The following is a 9,064-nucleotide window of genomic DNA, read 5'->3' as shown; positions in this document are numbered from 1 at the left end:
TAAGGAAATGTATGAAGGGAAAGTTTTGAAAATGACCTAAATATGATGGTAGCCTATGGAAGCCTATGGAAGCCTTTTTTTTTTTTTTTTAATGTGCCATAAATCTCATCACTTATATCCTGTATGTGTTTTTTGCTTCAAGGAGAACATAAAAAAAATGGAAAAAAAAATGGAAAAAAATGTTAAAAAATAAATAAACGTTTTTGGTAGCATCATATGGGTCATTTTCAAAAATTTCCCTTCATACATTTCCTTAACACTTTTTTTCCTTCATTGAGGACATATTGAGGATACAAAATCAGTTGAGTTTGGTTTTGTTGCAATTAGTGTGAGGTCAAGTGACATTTTTACTGGACTACTAGGGAAGCTATGTGGTAGACAGTTGACTAGATTGTACCAACTACTTGACCATGGAAGTAGTTGAAACTACAGCAAAGCTACCCTGGGAGAAATGTAGTTTAGGAAACTACAAGCTACACAGAAAAAGTAGTTCAAGGGTGTTTATCGGAAAACTTGGCATTTTGCATTCTTGATGTTTGATTTTCAAAGTACTGTTTTAAAAGTATTTAAGCCCCTTTTTGGATTAAGTGGATCCTTACCTCTCAGGAAAATGTGCCGTGTGTTACCGACATAACAATTACTGTTTGAAAAGGTTTTAAATCCATATTTAGAACAAATCTGATATATTATGAAAGATAAAGTCTCCCTTGTTACACTAAGTGTGTTTGTAAAGTGAGAATATTGAGGAGTTTACTTTTTCCCATGGATGAATATGCCCATTTACATTTGGCACTTTCACACCATCTTCTGTTTAAGAAAAAGTTATGTAAACAAACTAATAATACCCAAATTTCTTTGAGTGGATTACTGGTACTTTTTACTTAACACATAACATTCGTTTATTTTACATGTCTTTTCATATTTTAAATTATATTAGAATCTTATACAAGTAACAGGGTTGACAACAGCATATTGGTTATTCTGCCTGTTTAAGTTATAGTTATGGATGTAATAGGGTTATTTATGGAGTTGTAACGGAGTTAGTTATGTGACATTCATAAACCTTTAATTCAACATTACTAATCAGAATATTTTGGAGACAGATTTATTGAGAGGTTTTAGCATAGAAGATGATGAAAAATGATACTGTGGATGTAAATGTAAGCCAATTGTTTTATTCAAAATACTGAAATGACCAGGAGAGACTTCTCTTCTCTCGGGAGAATGATAACTGCTGCCTGATGTTGAAAACATGTTTGTTGAACCTATGCAGCAGACAAGTGAAATGCTCAATAAGCTCCTCTAAAGAGCTTTCGATTAGTTTTTTTGCTGTCACTTTGAATGACAGCCTTTTTTTCTTGTGGCATTTTCTTCTCCTCCATTACCCACTGTGTGTATGTAACACGCATTGTAGCATCATGAACAGTAGCCAGTGGGAACCTTTTCAGTTTGCATGTGGGACACTCTCCATACATGCATTCCTTACTGTTGGTGCTGCAAGAGACCTCCTCTGTTAGCCTCTCAAGGTTTGAGTTGGTAAGCAAACCTAGTTGCTTCAGCTTGTCAACCACAAAGCTGAGGTTCTCGTGGGTTTTGCACATGCAAGTATGTCTGTCCTGAATGGTTGGACGTACAACCCAGAAGGGTCTTTGTCTGCAAAAGACAGCGTAGGACAAGACTGTTTGGATTTTCAGCTTGGAACTTCCTGTGAAGGTTTAACAGTGAATCAACAAGAAATCTCTTGTTTTTTAACTTTGTGTCGCGTTATGGTCTGGTTTCTTCCAGTCGTGACCCGACTGACATCATCCTTAGTCATCATCCAGCAGTCCAGGATGTCCTCTACACACTGTACTGGGGACAGTCCAGGATGTCCTCTACACACTGTACTGGGGACATTCTGACTCTAGCTAAGTTGATTAGTCAGTGAATGTGACAGATGATCTAAGTGGCACACAGTAGATCTAAGGTCGGCATTGCGGGTGGACACCATTGGGAAAAACGGGGAACATAGGACCCAGGGAACATAGGGATGACCCCGCGTGTACGCGCGTGCATGTTGCTGATTGGTCGGAAGTCGACATACTTTTCAAATGTAGCGCCGTTAGATATTGACCCGCCTCTACATTTGCATATCGGAGGCTATAAAAGTTGCGTGACCCCGCTGTGCTTTGAGAGAGAGAGAGGACAGACGAGAAGACAGGAGAGTTGCAGAGAGAGAGGAGCGACAGAAGAGCGAAGCATCACAGAGAGAGAGAGAAAAACTACGAACACTACAACTACGAACATTGCTACAAATTGTTGTCGGTGTATCATGGATTCCGTCGTGAGATACGAGTCACACAGCAGAAGGTAAAATCACCAGTTGCTAGCTAACTAACGTTAACTTAGTAGCCTATTACCGTATGTGCGTAATTTCAGTAGTCACACGACGACCAGCCGCTGCCGGGTCACATAGCAGAAGGTAAAATCACCAGTTGCTAGCAAACTAACGTTAGCATGGAAATAACGATAAAAAAAATCAGCAAGCCAACATGCTAACTAACGTTAGCATGGAAATAACGATTAAAACATGCTAGCGTCGATGCAAGACTCTTCAAGGCTGAGTCTCGCATCGAGGTTATCAAAATGCAATCGACGGTTAGTATGTAAAATAACGTTGCACTGAAACGGACTTGTTTTCTTTCCGTCCATGACTGCCTGACATCTCAGGTCCTGTCACAACGTAACGTTAGTAGCCTATTACCGTATGTGCCTAATTTCAGTAGTCACACGACGACCAGCCGCCGGTGTGGGAGCTGGTCCCGGGGACTGGGGACTTGGTGGGTGTAGGCAGTCCCATCACCGGCCCTGTGTGGGCCGGGCCGGTGTGCACTTGGCGCGGCCCAGAGTGCACACCGCAACCCCCCTGGTAGTCACGGGGACTACCAGGGGCGGAAAAGGAACGAGCACCGGCACAACAAGTCCCCGAGTCCCAGCCAGCTCACACACACTCCGGTGTGGGCGCTGGTCCCGGGGACTGGTAGCCTCGATGCAAGACTCGATCTTCATCCTTCAAGGCTGAGTCTCGCGTCAAGGCTACCTAAATGACATCTCAGTGCCAGTGAAAAGGGTCTCTGTAGCCAATGAACTCCCACCCCCCAAACAAAACAACAACAACACACATTCGAAAACAGACACAAACAAGTCTATTTTGCTCTCAAAATATAACCATTAGTGATCCTAAAACTGTTTGTTATATTGAGTGAGTTATTCAACATCTAAACTTGTGTAATATGGGACCGGAGGAGATGGAAAACAATGTCCCTGTCAGTCCTTATGACCATGTGGTTTCTCCCATCCCTATTTTATTCTCTCTAGTGCCCCTGTCATGACCCGCAGCAAGTTGAAGCCTGTGGCCTTGCAGAAAGGCAGCCAGCGGCTTCCCATCCAGGGTAAAACCGCCATACCTGCTGTAGTCAACAAGCAAAAGCGTCTGAGAGGCCGCTTTCCACCGCCAGATGACATGTGGCCGATCAAAGCTGCCATCAGTCATCTCACCATGACGGAATTTTGGGATGTGAGTGAAACAGCCATGACTCCATTGCAAAGCTCAACAAACTTGTGTTGCCTGTTATTAATTATGAATGAATCAAGACATTTAATATTTTTGTTACATTTATCCACACAGCAATTGACAGATCTGAAGAAGGAGAACTTTAACCTTAAGCTGCGGATTTACCATTTGGAGGAGCGCAAGGGGCAGGAATGTGATGACTCCACCGAGGACATGTTCAAAACGGTGTGTATATACTATATACTTAAGTATGCAAAAATGTATATTAGTTCCTATTTATGGATGTTATGCATTCATGTGGCCTCACAGTGCCATATAATGTGTATGTGACTGTTTCCTAATGGGAATAAATTACATCACAACTCCAGCTGTGACTACAGCTGGGCGTTATTCAACCCATAGCCCGCAGAGCTGATCTCAGAACAGTTGATTTTTCTCCTTTATTTGTGTACGTTGCCACAGTAACCCGTTTCATTGTTGTGATTGTATTGTTGTCTTTTTGGGTGAGAAGTATTTATGAGAATCTCATTGTCTCACCTGGAAAGTTCATCTACGGTACTCTTTTTTCCATTTAGATAAAAGAAGTGAAATGTATTGAAAGACTTGTATCTTTTTGTAGTACACACATATTTTTTTGCGGCGCTGGCCAATACACCTATTTGCACTGAGTCTATATGTGTATATTCAGAGCACTTCCATTCCCCCGAACCCCATCCCCCCCTGATTTTTCTCCCCTATTGTACTTGGCCAATCCCCCCCCCCCCCCCCCCCGCTGCCCTGGTCACTGCTCCACCCTCTGGCGATCTCGGGAGAGCCGTAGACTAGCACCATGCTTCCTCCGAGACATGCGCAGCTGCCAGCCGTTTCTTTTCACCTGACAGCGGGGAGCTTCACCGGCAGGATGTAACATGTGCGAGGATCACGCCATTCCCACCAGTTCCCTTCTGCCCTGAACATGCACCCCGACCGACTAAAGGAGGCGCTAGTGCAGCGACCAGGACAAATACCCTTAATCCGGCTTCCCACCTGCAGAGACAGCCAATCGTGCCTGTATGGACGCCCGACCAAGCCGGAGGTAACACGGGGGTGCGAACCTGCGACCCTCGTGTTGGTAGGCAGGGAATCTATCGCCCCAGAGGTCTTCCATTCTACATTATCTGCCATGCCTGCCAGAGCCTGAAATGTTGCCCTGTGTCTCACTGATTTTTAACCAGAAAACAAGTGAGAAAGTCAGTGAATCAAATAGCTGCGTTCACCACTAGGCGTGCCTAGTCCAACTTGTTTCATTGCTAGTGCCAGTGTTTTTGCTATACATCCACCTGTATTTGTCCTATAATGGAATTAATGTTGTCTCTCCCAAGAACATTGACCTGAAGATAGAGGTGGAGTCCATCAAGAGAGAGCTGTCAGGGAAAGATGAACTACTGGTGTCTGCATCGTAAGTCGTATACATCGTATACAACCCCACCATATTCAAGAAACTAGCAGTGTTAGCGTCACAGCGATGAATAGTCATGTTTGTTTGGTATTATTTGATATATCAACTATCTTATTGTTATCCTGCAACCAACATGATTAGTTTACTACCTGAATGTAGGCAGCAACTTTGTACCCAGAGGCCGCTAACCAAGGTTCATAGGATTATGAACATCCTGGAAAAGTTATAGAAGTGGAAAATTGTGATTGCTAAGTCTAGCAAAACAGTAACCACTTCCTGTATATGCCTTACTATGTGTCCACTCTCAACACAAGAGGTATCATTGATTGGGACCTGGTTTTGTTTTTGTTAGAAAGGAATTTTGAAGGGAACATAATTGTTCAAAGCCCTTTAATAGAAGCTTAGGATACCCCGGTAGGTACCAAAATCCCAGAAATGATGTCAACGTTACATTAGTCTCTAAAGCTTTGACTACAGAACTTTGCGTAGTATTCAGGCAAACAGTCTCAGAAGGCAGGAAGATGTCATGGAACCACACTGGTGAAAATGTGTCTGGACGCTCACCTCATTTCGTCTGTGTATGTTGTCAGGAAAGCATTGGACAGTCTTACTGGAGAGGTGGGAGAAACCCGGCGTCTGAGAGAGCAAGCTCAGAGAGCGGACGCTGCACTTCAAGACACATCCAAGAAGGTCGCCGATTTAGAACAGGTGAATATTCAAGACTCAGTGAAGCTAATCATTACCGTTGATTTTCAATACACTTGAAAATATATGTGTTTTGCAGGAATAACTGCATAAAATAGTAGGTGGTCACCAAACCTTATGAGGAGTGATCAACTCTTGATTTGATATAGTTATGTAGTAAGTGACCTTTGATACTGTCTGTCTTCCCTGTAGGCACTGAGGGATGCGCTGGACAGAGAGAAGGACAACAAGGCACAAAGGGATGCTCAGGTTGGTCTTATCTGCATGTTTCCTTCTTTAATCTCTGCGTATGTTTCATAAGATGACTGACGCTCGCTAACATGTGACTTTAACTGGGAATGCATATAAGGCTAACCAGAATGTTGTCACTGCAGCTGTTCAAATATTCGGCCAGGTGAATTGTATGGTTATTCATGGTTGTCCTCTATTGGGGGAGGGGAGGGGTGTTTTTAACTTGTCGGTGTCTCTCAGCTAAGTAGTAGAGAAGTACAGAAGTATGAGTGTGTGTATGCCATATGTTTAAGAGTGAAAGGAGTGAAATGGACCATAATTAATTAAAAAAAAATGTTTTTAATTAAATCACAACAGATCACTATAGCACTCCCCGCCTGTGTCACTAAACATACTTGCTGATATTTGCTCATGTTTTTTTCTTCTTTTCTTTGTCATGTATTCTGTGCTTGTGCTAAGAAGCAGAGTGAGCTTAGCCGTTTGGAGTCTGACAATAAGCAGCTGAAGGATGAGCTCACCCAGGCAAAAAGCACCAATGAAAATGTGACGAAAGCACTGGAGGGAGCCCAGAACCAGAACAAGGTACGGTACATGGAGACAACTTTATTTTTATTTTTATTGCACAGTATTGAAAGTATGTTTGATTGAAGAGTTGCTAATTATGAACTCATTAAAAAACAGACCCTGACTGGGAAGTTGGAGGAGAACAAGAAGGAGATCAGCACGCAGGAGGAAAACGCTCTGAAATGCGGCAGATCCATCCAGGAGCTCGGTCAACTCGTCCAGGAAAAGGACAAAGAGGTGAGCTTAAAACAACACACCTCGGTTCACTCATTGTTGACTTTAGAGCAATTGAGATAATAACCTATCCTGTGGTTTGATTTATCACGGCAGCAAATATTGTTTGCTGTGACCCTACTGTGCCGTCACTAGGATTCTGTGTTAGGCGTGTCTCACACGAAGCCGTCTTGTCCTTCTTCTGTTGTGCAGATTTCAGAGCTGTGTCATCAGATTCACAGCAATAACGCTGTGGCCAAGGCTAGAGAGGCCGCGCACAAAGCCAAACTGCAGAAATACCAGCAGGCAAGTCACCTGCACATTCACTATGCCAGTGTAACGCTATGCTACATGCTAATCCTCACTCTTTGAGTGTGCTCAATCTGCCCACACCATTATTCTGCTTGCAGAAAGTCAGAATCCCTTCGAACAGTCATTGAAGAAAAAAGTCACTTCATGCATTACAGTATATTGACATCTATATACTCTGTATCTTACCATCTCCCTCAGGGGGCGGAGGAGCACCACACTCTTTTGATGGAAAAGCAGGCAGTGCTGACCCAACTCCAGTTGGAACAGCATAAGAAAAGGCTGGAAGCCCAGAAGCTGGAGCATCTCCTGGCGATGAAGGGGATGGACCTTGATGACATGCAGCAGGCAAAGGGCCAAGTGGAGTCTGAACTGGAGGATAGGAAGAGGAAAGGAGACAACGCCCTGAATGTAAGGCAGCTGGAAGCTAGTAGTGTGTTAGTAGCTCCAGAAAAAAAACAAATCAGAATCAGCCATGTTGGTGCCAGAGAGTAAGGGCCACCACATGGACTTCAGTCTTTTTTAAACATCTTTCCTTTTCTTAGCTCGTTCATAGTTGCTTGTTGTAGAGTCTGTCTTTGAATCAATACAGCAGCATCATAAAAACACATCACTCCAGAGCCCAGAACGAGGAGTGATCAACTCTTGATTTGATATAGTTATGTAGTAAGTGACCTTTGATACTGTCTGTCTTCCCTGTAGGCACTGAGGGATGCGCTGGACAGAGAGAAGGACAACAAGGCACAAAGGGATGCTCAGGTTGGTCTTATCTGCATGTTTCCTTCTTTAATCTCTGCGTATGTTTCATAAGATGACTGACGCTCGCTAACATGTGACTTTAACTGGGAATGCATATAAGGTTAACCAGAATGTTGTCACTGCAGCTGTTCAAATATTCTGCCAGGTGAATTGTATGGTTATTCATGGTTGTCCTTCATTATTGGGGGGGGGGTTTAACTTGTCAGTGTCTCTCAGCTAAGTAGTAGAGAAGTACAGAAGTATGAGTGTGTGTATGCCATATGTTTAAGAGTGAAAGGAGTGAAATGGACCATAACACAGATATTTAATTTAATTAATAATTTATTTATTTTTTAATTAAATCACAACAGGTCACTATAGCACTGTGTCACTAAACATACTTGCTGATATTTGCTCATGTTTTTTTTCCTCTTTTCTTTGTCATGTATTCTGTACTTGTGCTAAGAAGCAGAGTGACCTTAGCCGTTTGGAGTCCCACAATAAGCTGTTGAATGATGAGCTCACCCATGCAAAAAGCACCAATGAAAATGTGGCGAAAGCACTGGAGGGAGCCCAGAACCAGAACAAGGTACGTACGGTACATAGAGACAACTTTATTTTTATTTTTATTGCACAGTATTGAAGTTTTGTTTGATTGAAGAGTTGCTAATTATGAACTCATTAAAAAACAGACCCTGACTGGGAAGTTGGAGGAGAACAAGAAGGAGATCAGCACGCAGAAGCAAAACGCTCTGAAATGCGGCAGATCCATCCAGGAGCTCGGTCAACTCGTCCAGGAAAAGGACAAAGAGGTGAGCTTAAAACAACACACCTCAGTTCACTCATTGTTGACTTTAGAGCAATTGAGATAATAACCTATCCTGTGGTTTGATTTATCACGGCAGCAAATATTGTTTGCTGTGACCCTACTGTGCCGTCACTATGATTCTGTGTTAGGCGTGTCTCACACGAAGCCGTCTGTCCTTCTTCTGTTGTGCAGATTTCAGAGCTGTGTCGTCAGATTCACAGCAATGACGCTGTGGCCAAGGCTAGAGAGGCCGCGCACAAAGCCCAACTGCAGAAATACGAGCAGGCAAGTCACCTGCACATTCACTATGCCAGTGTAACGCTATGCTACATGCTAATCCTCACTCTTTGAGTGTGCTCAATCTGCCCACACCATTATTCTGCTTGCAGAAAGTCAGAATCCCTTCGAACAGTCATTGAAGAAAAAAATCACTTCATGCATTACAGTATATTGACATCTATATACTCTGTATCTTGACATCTCCCTCAGCGGGCGGAGAAGCACC

This window comes from Poromitra crassiceps (genome assembly GCF_964638095.1).
Source record: "Poromitra crassiceps genome assembly, chromosome: 22".
NCBI classification, from domain to species: domain Eukaryota; kingdom Metazoa; phylum Chordata; class Actinopteri; order Beryciformes; family Melamphaidae; genus Poromitra; species Poromitra crassiceps.
This window is presented reverse-complemented; position numbering follows the sequence as displayed.